Source organism: Camelus dromedarius, chromosome 3, assembly GCF_036321535.1.
Source record: "Camelus dromedarius isolate mCamDro1 chromosome 3, mCamDro1.pat, whole genome shotgun sequence".
NCBI classification, from domain to species: domain Eukaryota; kingdom Metazoa; phylum Chordata; class Mammalia; order Artiodactyla; family Camelidae; genus Camelus; species Camelus dromedarius.
The window spans coordinates 14,710,425-14,725,814 of record NC_087438.1 but is presented as its reverse complement, the minus strand read 5'-3'; the positions used below and the strand labels follow the sequence as shown (position 1 = coordinate 14,725,814).

Sequence of the window (15,390 nt, the reverse complement as noted above, 5' to 3'; positions counted from 1 at the left end):
AAATCTAGGTAGTCCTGCCCATAGGCAGTCTATTTGTTTATTAAAAGATGCTTCTCATAATAAAATAAGAAGAGTGAAAAATGGGAGGGATTCCTTCCCAGAACAGAGTTCCCTGGACTCCATCAGCCACCTTGTCTATAAGGAATGGTGGGGGAATCTTGATATCTCTTCATTTCTTGACCCTGGACTTATGTTTATTTCCTCAACAAATCCTCTTTAAAAAAAAAAATTCATGCCATGTGTAATGATATAAAACTCATTTCTAGCTAGGTTGTACAAAAGGTATATTTTTTCAAAAAAGTTATTTTCCTAGCATGGCTGCTCACAACCAGATGGGAAAAATTTATTCCAAGTACTCTCCTTGTGAAAATGGCAGAAGAGCTTAATAAGGCCACTAGAGGTGGAAGACAAGGGAAGGTGTTCCTCAAAGATGCAGAGAAATCCTTTAAGTAAAATTGATGATTGAGGTCAATCGGGGGTAAAATAGGAGCGAGACACCACGGAATGTGGGTAGATAACCGGGAGAGCTGATGACCATGATGTCAGATGCCAGAGCATCCTTGAGAGGGCAGTTTGTTTAGCTCTAGGAGCTAACTGCTGCTGAAGAGGTAGCTATACCATTAGATTAGCCACGGCTGCCCCGAGCAGCTGGCCATCACATTGTCTTCTTGCTGTTACTAGAAAATACCAATTCTTTCTGGCCCATTGGCTACTGAATTCACTCTGCTCCTTTGCTCTGCATGGCACACTCATTCTCAAACATTGTATCTTATCTCAAATGCCATATCTTTAGAGAGGCCTTCTCTGAACATCTTGTCTAAGTGGCCTCTCTGGTACTGACCAGTTTATTTCAAAGCACTCAATAACATCTGTGATTATTTGAATTATCTGGGATTGAACAATTGATTATATATATAAATATATATATTATATATAAAATAAATGTATATATATAAATTTATGTTTATACTGGACATTTATTATCTGCTCTATCCAGGGACTTCTCAGTGGGCTGTCATCCCTATTCTACCCTACACTACCTTTTCTTGTAGAAAACATTGAAAAAGCCCCCTTAAGATTTTGAGATTTGCAAATGTTAGCCACTATATATGAAAATAGATTAAAAAAAAGTCTCTTCTGTATAACACAGGGAACCATATTCAATATCTTGTAATAACCTTTAATGAAAAAGAATACAGAAGTGAATATATGTATATACATATACATGACTGGAACATTGTGCTGTGCACCAGAAATTGATACATTGTAACTGACTGTACTTCAATTTAAAAAAAGTAAAAGCCCCCTTAACTATCCTAATATCACATTTATAGATAGTATAACTTATCTGTGCCCAATTTCAAAAATTAACATGATGCATAAACTATAAAAGAGAAATATAAGGAAAATAAGTAATAACAAAATAATGTATTTAATGTATAAATACATTTCATTTCTCACTGTAGACAACAACAGACATATAAAATACAATAAAGGAGAGATATTCCTGCACCCAGTGAAAAATCACTAGGATTGTGATAGTGAAAAGCTGATCCAAGTATGTTGTACTGGAATCTCAAACATCATGGTAGCACTATGGTAAATAATACTTGGTAAAGCTTTGAACAAATCAGAGAGCTATCATTTCTCAATTTATTAAGTAATTACAGTTCTAAGAAAAGCTCTACAAAACAAAATGTGTTTCTTGTTTTTCCATGTTTTTTTTATTTTTATTTTTTCAATTGAGATGTATGTTACAAAAGTAAATGGCTAGCTTTAACCCTATATATCCTCTATATAGCTTCTTGGAATTTTACCTATGTGTATCCCCTTATATTCTTCCCTCAGGAGAAGATATAAATCATTTCAAGTATCTCAGAAGACTCTTTTATGACTCTCTGGAGTCCATATCAGTCCAAATATAACCACTAGTCTGATTCCTAGCGTAGATTAGTCCTGTAACCTTTTGTAAATGGCTTATTTGTTCAGCATTCTACCTATGTGATTTATGTTGTTAAGGGTAGTTGTGGTTTGTCTTTTTTATTGCTATACCATATTTCACTGTACAAATTTGTCACAATACATTCACTTGCTGATGGACATTTTGAGTTATTTCCAGTTTTGGCCCTTAAACATAATGCTGCTATGAACATTTCTGCACATTTTGGTAGACATCAACAGTCATCTCTTTTTGCTTGAAGAATTTCTGGTTCCTAGAGTATAAATATGCTTAACTTTAGATGACACTGACAAAATGTTTTCCAAAATGCCTGTGCCAATTTACATTCCCAAGCCATGTAACAAATTCTGTTTGTTTAATATTCTGACTAACATTGAGTGTTGTCAGACTTTTAACTGTAGACATTCTGGTGAAGTGTACTAGTATCTTACTGGGTTTTGACTTTGTTTTTCAATCTGTGGCTTTCCTTTTAACATTCTTAATATTATCACTTGATGAGGAATTCTTAGTTTTAATGAAGTCCATTTCATAATTTCTTAAAGTTTTATTAGTTCTTTTGTTGTTGTAAATTTTTTAGAATTCTTTGCATATCCCAAAATTATGAAAATACTCTAGTATGTTTTAATATGAAGCCATTATTATTTTAACTTTAACATCTATATTTATAATTCATCATAACTGAATTGTTCTGTGCTGTGTCATTTTTATATGGGTTTCCCAATATTGACCTAGCAATATTCATTGTAAAGACTATTCTTTCCCTAGAGAATCATTTCTCCATTCTATTGTTGATCTATCCTTGAACCAATGCCACTCATTCAATTTGGATACCTTTAAAAAATACAGAACAAAAGACATAGCTAATGTAAGGGAAAAAAATAATAATCTTCCCTCTACTCTCCTAGGTTCTTAGCTGAGACCTCCCTGTAAAAAAAGACAGATTAATAGGAGAAAAGCAGACTTTTTTTTTTTTTTTTCCTTTTAACATGAATACCTCGTTTTCAAGGGAGAGACCGAGGAAAACTGAGTAACTCTCTGAAATGGCCCAAGCCATCGCCTCAAGTACAGTCTCCAGTGAGAGCTCACAGCCACCTCAGGCTCCCTCATTGCCTCCTGAGTTCTCAGTGTCAGCTCTTAAAAGTGGATGTAGGAAAAGTGGAACTAAATGACTTCTGCTATTTTCTGTAACATTTTCTATCAAGAAGAATAGAGCAAGGACTCATAATTTGACAAGATAATTTCTAATTTTTAGGAATAACTTAGAATTGGGTCACAGTAGTTTCCTCTGCTTCTCTTACCAGTAATTTTATATAAAATTAAAGATAGTATCACAAATATGGAATGTCCAATGTTGAAATCAGGAACTAACTTTGGTCTGGAGGGTGGGCACTCATAGAAAGGGCACTCTGTGGAGTGATACCCTTTTAGCTGAAACAGGACAGTAGAATGAAAATGACTTACATAATTACGAAAAGGATGGAGTCATTACAATATGCCAGTGGTAACAATGGCGATAAATTTAAATAGTCTGGCCTCTTACACCCTAGAAGCCTAGATTTCTGACAACAGACTTAAAGACAACTGTGACTGAAACTTTTTTTTGACACAATCCTTGATTTCTTCTTATGTAATATAAAATGATGCTTATTTTCAATAAATATTTTAATATTAATATTTCACTTACTTAATAAATGTCTTAACTAAATTGAGTGCAAAAATCTTAACTATATTCCAGACTCAGGTAAGAATATGTTTTGAATTATTACAGGTCCGTAGAGGTAAAATAATTGAAAAAAGAGAGAGACTGCTGTGAAAAACACCCATAATTAAAGATACAATTTTATTCTTCAGCTGTAACTCCTTCCTCCCTTTCCCAAAGAGTTATGCAAACAAAATGTTTTGACAATTAAGGCTCAAATTTCTAGTGAGCAATTTTATATCTCTCTGAATTTCCATTATTCTTCTCAGTTAAAAAATGCAGTTGTAACTTGTGGACAGACAAAGCCTTCTGTGCACCAAAAACGCCCTAGTAATCCCAACCCCATTGCCTCATGTGGTTTCTTCTAATTGTTGGTTGGGTGGTTGTTTTGTTTCATTCCTCAGACTCAACTTTTTTCCCCCTTACTTCCTTTATTTTAAAATTGTTACATTTGTTGCTCATCTCCCCAGAGTCTCTGGTAGGATGAGCATCTGGCATGACGCACAGTCTTAGCCCATAAACCTTAAGTCCAAGTGAGACAAAGCGTTGACCTCTTCTAGAATTAATTCACGAACTAGCGCCTTTCTATCGTTCCCTAAAAATATCTTCCCGGTATAAGTGTTGGCTCCAGGCAGGTGAATATATCCACTGTTCTCTCTACCAAACACAGGTTTAAACACCTAACTGTAGCTTTAAAACTGTTGACAGTGACATTTCTACTTGTAATTGTATTCTTGTTTTTATCCCCTGTAAATGAAGCACTTACTTAAAATCATAACTAACTCCATTTCTGTGTGTGTATACATATATATTATGTAAAATACATATATATATACACATACAGACAAGTATGTGTAGATACATACATACATATATAATTGTAATTCATAGGAACGACACATTTTATGTTTCTTGATCTGTCTCTTAGCTATGAGGCTATGCGAGATTTGCCTTTGTGTTCTCTCAGTACATCTCTCTCCTCAGGCTGTTTCCCTAGCAAGCCTGGACTATTTCTTCCCTAAATCCACACTGGGCTCCTTGCTTTCTTTCTAGTTTGGCAGACAGCTTTGTTCATATCGCTGATATGTTCCCTTTTCTTGTGATGGTATTGATCTTTCTCCTTACTTTCTTTTCACTCTCAACTCCCAGCCACCACTCTAAACTTCTGGTCTCCCTTTTCCCTTTTTCACATCTTGAGAGCTTGTGATTTCTTCCTTCCACATGTATAATTCAAGAGAAAATGGTAACGTAGAGTCAACTCCCAGATACTCCTAATGAAATTAATATGATGGCAATAGAACCATCCAAGTTCTATGAAACTTCTTAACTATGTATTAGATTAGGTAGGCAGCACCGTTATTTATTTCAATGCAGGGTACTTCCCATGGTAGAAAAACCTTTTCACTGCAGAATTACTGTAATCTTTTCTAGAAAGCAAACTAAACTAAAAGAATCTGAGTAAACATGTTCTTTTGGGGAAAGATTATCCACTTTTCTTTTTTAGTATAATGACACGGAGTCAATAAGCATCCCCATAGACATTTAACAGTCTCGCTGAAGCCCATGACGTTGCTGTTACCCGTGTACAATGCTACAAATCAATCTGTTTCAACATCAAGATGTTTCTTTCTTCCGGAGAGTCAGAAAAGCCAGAGCAGAAAGAGCAGTCTGTGTTGAAGTATTTTGATAAAAGCACAGACCACAGAAATAGAAGCAATGCCACTGAAGATGCGTAACATAACAGAACTCGCCATAAAATGTATGCAAACCAGTAACCAGATGCTTCAGCTGCGTTTGAAGCTGGTGCTAGCTGCAGCCTTTATACAGTGCTCCTCTCTGGAATAATCTGGTCTAACTGCACTCTGTCTTTTAGCACCATAAGCACCCCCTGTTTATGTACCTTTTCTCACAGTATCAGTTCACATCCATCTGATACCAGACTCCAGCTATGTAGAGAGAAGCTCTAAGAAGAGATCAGGCCATTATGTGGAAGGAACACCTGGCTTATATTCTTCCACTTTGCAGGAGATTCCCTATCTGATTCTGTTTCATTTCAGCTCTCCATTTGAACCTAGAATAGTCAAGAGTTTACACATTCCTAATGCAAAGAGATTGTATGGACAACTTTTACCCCTTTTCTACTCAAAGCTTAAAAATTATGTTTTGGGGAAATTGTTGTGTCCTCTACATGGAAACATTTAACAGGTCTTTTGTAATCATTTGCTATCTCTCACTTTCCCAACTGTTTCTTATAGGAGGGAATACCTGGGAATAGGAAACTCACTTTTTTTTTTTTCCTTTTAATTTTGATGTAGTGAAAATCTCTGAAACTTGGCTAAAAATGCTGTAACCCATTAGAGAAGCTATGGATGTTTTTCTTGTTCAATTGGGTCTTACTTAGGGAGTGGGGAAGATAAATGGCATTTTAGTATTATGCCAGGATTTTTGGCATTCAGAATGCCATACTCACTTTCTATTTCAAAATACACCAGAAAACAGTTATATTGTGTTTTTATGGTTTATCTTATGTATGTTTATTCCTATAAGATCCTTAGTTGCAAATAATTGAACTAGTCTAACTATTCTAGCAATACAGACTTTATTAAAAATACTAGTTTTGTCCCAGATTCACTAGGAGAGGAGAGAACCAGATTGGGCTTCTACAGACTCAGAAACTACATACCCAGGGAAGGAAAGTGAGGAAAGTTTATAAACAACCATACACAGGCATTATCCTAATGGAAACACTGCTGTACTTGTCACCTAAAACCACAGGCAATAGACCCAAGGTGTCCGCTTCTGCTGTCCTCCTAAGAGATACGTCCCCTGCCACGTTTGCCAGCAGATAGCTGTAGTCAACAGCCATCTCACTTGGCTCATTTCCACCTTCAAGTCTCATGAAGACACACTTGATTGGCAGATACAAAGACATACACCAATGACTCATGTGAAAGCAAGCCTAAAAAAGGCAGGTTTTTAGCTTTCAAGACTCTATAATATAGAGAGACCTGGAAAAGGAGTTTGGAAAGAGTGATAAGTGTGACTTCCACGGTAAACTGTATTTCAGCTGTTGTTGTCGACATTTGGAGTTTTAAATAAGTCTGGCATGAATCTCCAATTCCACAACTCAGGAAAATTCAATGACTGCCCAGTGTTTTGTAAATGCCTAGTTAAATTCTCTTGGACAGCTTTTATTTTGATTACCTATTTCCATTAAATATCTCATCTTTATTTCACCATATATCCTGAGATCTTCCCTAAGCTGACCTAGAGTTGAATCAAAGACACAATCACTATGCGTACCACACATGTTTGTATTGTAAAGATTCCTCTGGAATTTTGCTGTATTGGAGGGGAGGTGTGTAATTAATTTAAACTTTGCTTCAGCCATCTCTGCCATTATTCATTGTTTTAACCCAGCTCCTTTTTCCAGCTGCTCTCTGATGCCATGTTGCTCCACACAAGCTCTTTTTTCTCCTCTACTCCTCACCCATCCACCCCTTCAAATTTCCACTTGTTGGGCTGCACCACTCATTAAAAGGTCCCAGTTTCTAGACTGAAGAAAGAGTCTGGAGTCAGCAACAGAGACGTCAATGGTTTAATAAACAGAGAGATCTCACATGTCTGAAGCAAGGTCCTAGAGTGACACCCCACCATGTCCTGTGTGACTGATGGCAGCCAGTCTTCTGGTCTTCACTGGGGGATGGGGGAGGGAGGTTACCAGTATTACCAGTTTGCCAGGTATGGGGGGACTGACATTGACATCAGGTTGGCTCATTGGTTACCAGGGAAACCAGCAGAGGGGCATGCCCCTCAGAGCCCCTTTGATAAGCTATCATGATAGAGATGTTCTGTTCTAAAGCTGAAGCAATCATTAGCTGGGGTCTAGAGCAAGTATGTAGGAAGGCCAGTCATGTGATTAGGTTGTAGGTGAAGAGGGACAGGTCGAGCAGGGGACGTACAGAGAGCAAGAGAACAGCCATCCTGAGTGGCCTGCCAATACAGCACTCATTTCTCACTTAACATTTTTTGCCTATCATCTCTCCTTGGATAACCCTAGCTCATTAAAGATATACTCAGAAGAACTCACCTTTAAAATAGGACCTGTTCTAAAATTAGATAGTTCTCTTCTTGAAAATGATTATGTACTCATATCTTAAAGAAATGATATTCTTTCAAATACTGATATAATATCTCATAATTAAGATAATTTAGTAATTCAACAATTAAAAAAATCACTGGTTGAATTTTTTTTCTGTGTGCAAATAATAAAAATGCTTATTGTAGGAGAAAAATCTGAAATATAATTTCTGCTTAAAATTTGCTTATAGTCTCTTCAGAGAGCTAAAATGCATATGAGGACAAGTAAATTTACAGGGCTAGGTAACAGCAATACAAAACTGTACAAGTGGTGGAGATACCATCTGCTACTAGAGTTCAATAAAATAAAAATATTAATATGAAAGTGAGAATGATGGTTTTTCATCACAAAGGGAGTAGATTTATTGACGTGTATAAAGTAGCTAGTGAAGAAAATCTTTCTCCAAGGTCAATGTTTGATATGCACAAATCACATTTCAAAAGTGAAGAACTTTTAAAAAAAATAAGTTATATTGATAATGTTTGATGATTAATATGTAAACACATTATAAACACCTGCAACAAATCCCTTTTAATTATACTAGTACCTGGTAGGTAGTAAAACAAGCACTTGCCAAAATTTCAAAATATCAAAAATTCAAATTCAAGAGATCAAATTCCTATTTCTCTGCATTTGGTGTGATTTCTAATTATTAGATGGTAATTGGATTCAGTAAGTAATGCAAACTGACTCTTTTCAACATTCTGATTGACTATTTAAATATCTTGTCTATTTGTACAGAATTCTTTGCCTCATATGGGAAATGCTTATCTTATTTTCAGGTTACAATATTTGCTCTTTAAGTTCTAGGACATTGTTCATTTCACCTTTGCATTCTCCATTGTGTCTAGCATTGAGTTTTGCATATAAAGTTACTCAACGTAAAATTATCCAAAGAAGAGTAAACACATGGGAGAAAATAACCCACCATTAAGACCTGGAAAGAATCAAAGAGCAAATTCTTCCATGTGTGCTTCCTTCACTGGTCATCTCCATTATTGTAATTGATCCTAATGAACCACAACACAAACATGAAATGGCACCTTTTAAAGCACCAGTGAGTGCCTGATACACTTTCCATCTTGGTTTCTTTAAAACTGTTTTCTAGATTTCCCTCAGTGTCACTCAATGGCTTATCTCTATGGCTTGCTTTTTAAATATCAGGGTTCTCCATGTTTCTGCCTTTGGTCTTTTAATCTTTTTATACCATATGTTTTTTCCTGATTGTCTTGACCACCATAAATGTCTATATCTTCTGTTCAAATAACTGTCCTAAGTACCAAAAATCCAATTACTACACCCTTAGTGGACTCTACACCTGTACGTCCATCATAAATAGCAACATCATCATTTCCAAAACCAAAATATACCTTTTTGCCCCTATCCTCACTCAGCATCAAGTTAGACCCATAATTATTCTGTCCTCACACTTATCAAACATTCAGTAATTCACAAGCCCTGCACATTTTATCACCTAAAAACTGCTCAAACCTTTACCCTCATCTCTATTCCCTCAGCTAGTGCCTTTGTAAAGCCTCCCTTACCTCTTGTTGCCACTGGATATTCTTTCTAAAGCATTACTATTATTAGTGTTAGTGATATTATTTCTAAAACATTGTTCTTCCCAAAAGTACTGCATTCTAGAAAGTTTCTTTGTATAAGAGTATAATAGTACCATTTTCATTAGTTTATTTCTTCAATATTTTCACAAAATTATACGGAAATATATAATATCAGAAATAAATTATACCATGCCCTCACTGTTTTCTCTCCTTCTGATCTCTTCTTAACATAGAATGCGCAATCATTGCTGATCAGCATTCCCCACCTTTATAACCATCTCTCTATGCCCACTTTAGTATACCTTCTTCTAATTTTAAAAGCCTGTTAGCCCAAAACTAAGCTGAAATACTCTCTCCCTTTTTAGTTTCCATTTAAACATTTTCTTCTCCCTTTTAAAATCTTCTGACATATTTTTCATTCTATTCACCAGGCCTACATACTCATCTTCAAATAATTGTTAGACTTTTCTATTACCATGATTCTTACTGATCTGTGTATAATGATTGTAGAATTTAGTCATATTAATAATTACAATTATATACATTTTGTGTAATTACATATGTATTTTTTCATTAGATCCGTCAACTTGAAGACAGAAGAAATCCTACTGATATATTTAAATTCTCAACTCCTAGTAGTTTATTTGGAACATTAAGGTGTTTGGTGTTATTTTGGAGTAAATAATCAGCATCATGTTTGGTATAAAGCATATCTCTTTTACTCTTGACGTCTGGGAAATGACCCCCTTCTTTTGACAGCACTGTCTCCCATGAAAGCTTTTGGCTCCACTTTTCCATTTCCTTTGTGCCCTTAACAAATTAAACAGCTCTCTCTCCCTTGTTGTCTCAAGTTGTCTCTGTCAACCAGTCCCTCAATGTACAGAAAAGTACTCTTTACGATCAAGTATTAAACAGCTCAAACTCTGCAAGATATACTCTCTCTCACCTCCCTGCCCACTTCTCTTACTTCTTTTCCTATTTCAGCCAAATTTCTCATAAAAGAAACCAAACTTTTGCTTCTCAATCATCCTTGCAACCTCTGAGACATTCAAGCTGAGGAGCACAGCTCAGGAAATCCACTCAGTCTTACAGACTGGTGCCACTGGAAGTGCATGGCTTGTAGGTCGAGCTGGGGGCTCAGTGCAGCTCAGCCAACCTTCTCCTTCTGCTTGGTATGGGCTCTGCTGTCATTTACGTCACCCATTCCACACACTTGCTCCTAGCCCTTCTCCCAGTACCTCCTGATGGTCTTCTTTACCATCAGCACATGGCTTTAGTGGTTATTAAACTTGAAAATGTCAAATTTAATCCTATCCTCCATATACATCCTTTTAACCCTCTAGCTTTAATTTCACTTATTTTTGCCTCCTCTACCTGTTCTAAGACCCACAAATCAACATCCAGATTATTATTTTCTATTATACCACCTGCTAGTTTCTGAAAACCCAACACTTAAGAATATGGGCTTTGAGATTCAACAGACACGAATTGTGTTTCATTGGACAAGGCAGTTCGCCTCTTCAAGCCTATCTTTCTTTAGATGTAAAATAGGATAACATCTATTTCACAGAGTGTTAAATGACATAATGTTTGCAGAATTTTTAGCTGAGAACTTGTTATGTACTGACTACTCAATTACTCCAAAAATAGAAATAATTTTATTGTCATTCATTGAATAACTAATATGTCAGGCACAATTCCAAAAAATGTGAGGGAAAAAGTGTTGGAAAAATTCAGTTCTTTTCACTGGAGCTTAAATTGTTGTAAGAAAATGCATAAACAAAATTTTAATATATAATCAAGGAAGGATGAATTCTATAACAAAACCAAACAAAAAACGAGATGGACAAGAAGTAAGTATATTATGTATAATTCACCTTTTCTTTCATTACCCATCTTGAATATCTAAAGTCCATCTAAGCTGCATTTCTCCTCAGTAGGTTACAAAGTCACGTGGAGACTTTATTTTAGAATGTTTCTCAGTATTAGTTCATTCTGCTCATTCCCACCATGAGCACACTGGTTCTCCCTCCGTTTCCTGATAGAGACCTTGGCAAGGTCCCTCTACTGACTCCTCACGATCCCCAAGGTCTCATTCCAGGATAACCTACAACCTTCAGATTGAGGGTATCAGAGCACAGTTCAGATTATATCACTTTTCTTTAAAAAAAAAAAAAAATGAAAAGCTCCCAATCACTGAATTACTCTCAGCCTAGCTTCCAAATCCTCCACGTTTTCCCCTTCTTCCCAGTCACACGTCCCAGGCTCTTGTGTTCCAGCTGACTTTGCTCTTCCTCCAGCACCCCTCCCACATCTCCTGCTTCCTTTGAGCCTGTAGGTTTGCTTATGATATCCCTCTCCCCTCTGTTGTTTTTTCCCTCTGCCAGTAATTTTTTTTTAATTCTCTTTAATAGGAATCATTGCAAATGCCATGCTTCTTATAGCGTCTTTCTGTTTTCCTAGAGGAAATATGATCTTGCTTTTGAGTACTTGTTGCTCTTTGAGCGACTGATAAAGAAGGTATCAATCACTCTCCTTTGTATTTTGTTTACCTGAGAATTCCTTATCTACCCAGCAGCTTGTAAACTCCTAGAAGATTGACTACTTCTACTACAGTGCACTGAAAACACCAAGAATACAAAACGCTTGTTCTCTCCCTTACTTAATTACTTTTCTATTACTGGGAGTACAAGTCCTAATACAAAGAGTTGCTCAAGAAATATTTGCTGAACTGAGTCAATTAAATCAAGAACGTTTGTGTCTAATAAATGTTACAACACTTTGTAATTTGGACTTTGAGTGTAACTCCATGACCGTACCTTCCTTATGCCCTTTTGTGGTCTTCATTTACAAGACACGTTAGCACTTACTACACATTTTTATTAGTATTGTATGATGCTGAGTGTATAACATAATAATGACCATGGCCAGGAATTTAATTCCAACCGAGAAGTAAGGCGGGGTTACGCATTCCTATACAATTTACTTTAATAAGAGCAGTAATGTATTATTACAAAGGGAAAGTAACTAAAAGGTTTGTTGACCAAGCAGGGTGGAATTGAGATAAGCAACCACCTCCTAATTAGAAATATAAAGAGACTGCATTTCTAGGCTTTTGGCTAAGTGTTGGAGGAGGTCATGGAGAGGACGTGGCTGCAGGCTAACCTGAGAGCTGGACCCGAGAAAACAAAGGTTTGTCACCCCTCCCCTGACCTTGGGATATACATCCCACCCACTACTCCCACAGTGGGACTGTCTTCAGGGATGCAGCCTGGAGAGAGGAATGCGGTGTTCAGACCATGTGGACTATACATGGGACTGAACCCAGTTCAGGCCTCTGTATAACTTTTTAAGAACCTGGCAGGCAGGTACGGGATCCACTCGTCTTGTGGCTGCCGAGACAAGCCTGGTATGTAAGTTGCCCTGTTTATTAAACCTGCTCCCCACCCATTTGGAGCTGCCTGCCTGTTTCTATGTTTCTCTCACTGCCTTCTGTGTGCAGGGCCAGTATGCAAACCAAGACTAAGTTGATCCCAAATGCTTTATTTTTATTTTTATTAATTTTTTTCCCCTTGGAAGTATCTGGGAAGTAAAAACAAAGCAAAACAAAAAATACCCAGCCTAGTCTTCAATGGTTTGCTATGTGCTTTTGTATCATGGTCAGTTATGGCAGTTGAGCAGTGAATGTGTCACTTTAAGAAGAAAATCTTCTTAACCTTGAAGGGATGAATCAGGTGTGAAATGCTCTGTTGGATACATTCAGAGGAATCCTTTTGTAGATTTATGCTATAAAATTGAAAAACATTTTGTACACTGAAGCCTGACTCAGGCTCTAGTTCAGTAATATCTGCAAACATCACCTCTCTTTCCTGATGAGAAACAGAATTATATAGATCGCTATTTTTCTGGAATAAAGTGAATAACTTTTAGCATCAGTCAATATCACGGAGTATTCTTTAATTGATCCAAGCCATACAGACACTGTTATTTCCAGAAAAAAGCATTTGTCAATGTATGTAATTCTGCTCCTGTATTTTTTCTTATATATTTGAATTAGAAAGATTTTTTTTTTTTTTGGTCACGCATTCCACTCTGTGGTAATTCCTAAAATGATAATGGACAGCAGGTGTGTGATTATAAATTAATATCAACTGGATAAGGAGAGGTACTTTTTAAAATGCAAAGCTGTGTAATAATACTAATCTCGCTTTGAGCCTCAGCTCTCTCTATCCCTATCTCTAACAGGAGATAAATGATGAAAAATACTTGGCTAAACTGCTGGCAAAACTCTTACTGTTTGTACCACACTTGGAAAAGACTCTTGGGACTAGCAGTGGAATCCTTCCTATTGATTGGCTGGTTAAATAGGGGACTATTAGCTTCAGACAGCCTGGATTGATAACAGCGGCAGCGAGGGCTGAGGCTCTGAGCCGAGCGAGCGTCAGGGTGAAGAGGAGAGCGAGCCGGGAGCGCGAGGTGCGGAGGGCTGGCTGTGCACGGTCCGTCGCAGCAGCGTGTGACTGCGGGTGCCCATCATCCTGCTTCGCAGCTCCCTCGGTCAGCAACTTACTGAGGTGCCTTTTCTTTCACAAGGGGATGTCAGCTCTGAGCCCCAGCGAGAAATAACAGACTTCACCTTGGAATCGTTCATCTCACTCCTGCTTCATTAAAAAAGGATTTTGAAAAGAAAGCCAAATCAAGTCCCTTTCCAGCCCCACTTTGTTCCCGAATTGGACAGAAACAGTTTCCTGCTTCAGGTAAGAATATTACGTTTCTTTATCTCTGGATTTCTTTTCAGTCAGGCACAGTCAAATACAGCCTAGCTTTGCGTGCTTTAAAACCTGAGTTTGCAGTGATGCCTGAAAGTAATACAACACACAGGCGCGTCAACTTAGAAATGTGGTAATGCATATGTATGTGGGTGTATTTGCTGTTTTATCTCCAGGTACATGTAAGTTTTTTGTTCGTTTGTTCTGTAAGATAACTAGGCTCTAAGTTTATGAGCAGCTAATCTGTATGAAGAAGGAATTCAGCAAAGTCCACACTACAAAGAGCATTTTTACTAATAACCTTAAAACATGTTCATATATGTGGTTCTTAGCTGTTAAACAGCTTTGAAAAATAATAGCAAAGCATGAAAGGACCCTTACTGCATTAAATGTCTACTATTAGATTTCATGCAGACACCGAAGCTACTATGTGCTTTTTCAATGGTTCTCAGTGGTAAGTTATTTTTTCTAAATCTGTCTTTTGATTGCAGACTTAACTCTTCAACATAAACACGATGTGTCTTAAATGAAGTGACAATAGACTGCCATCTCATTATGGCTAACTTATTGATAGCTAGAATTTGGTCTGAAGAAAGTACTGAGCTAAGTAAGGCGAAGAAATATGACTCTGGAGATGTTTAGCTGAAGCTGCAGTTCCATCAATTAATGATTGAAGTGTCAGTGATGGTACATGCTGGTAAATATCTCTGATATATAGGAACATTGCACTTACCAAATTCTCTACTGGGAACAGGGATTTTTTTTTATGTTTCTGAGGAAAGGGACAGGATGGAATAGGAATAATGGGTTGAGGCATTGCAGTATTGATGTAGTTGGTTACTCTTAGGCTTATAGGTCACAAAATGTCAACCGCTAAAGAGACAGCATTGTGATATCAGACAAAAAGGATTTATTTCATCTTTGCTAGAACTGAAATGGTTTGTGAGATTTTTTGATGGCAATTTATTTGCTTTCGTATCAATGAAGAGGGATATTTTACCCCAAGAGCTACCTCTGATTGACTTTGAAGTGAAGTTCCCTGAGTCACTCCTGGAATCAAAACCAAGCTTCCATCTGTGATAAGTGCACAAAACTTTTTAATATGTTGTACAATGTTTCAAATGAGAACACGATTGCCAACACTCTTGGGAGCCAATGTAGCTGAAGTTTGGCATATTACATACTCTGAATGGCTGTGTTTGTGTGTATTTCACCCTTGCTATATTTTAAACATAGCTGCATATTTGAAGAATACAGCT

At 36.9% G+C, this 15,390-nt stretch overlaps 1 protein-coding gene across 2 annotated transcripts in view; it reads left to right on the top strand.

Moving 5' to 3' along the window:
- Positions 1–13,795: 13,795 nt before the first annotated feature.
- The window catches only part of CDH18 (cadherin 18), an 885,120-nt gene continuing 883,525 nt past the window's right edge, over positions 13,796–15,390 (top strand). For both annotated transcript variants that reach the window (XM_064479693.1, XM_064479687.1), the window contains exon 1: positions 13,796–14,119. The gene's annotated coding sequence lies outside the window, so the exon portion shown is untranslated. The remainder of the gene's footprint in view (positions 14,120–15,390) is intronic.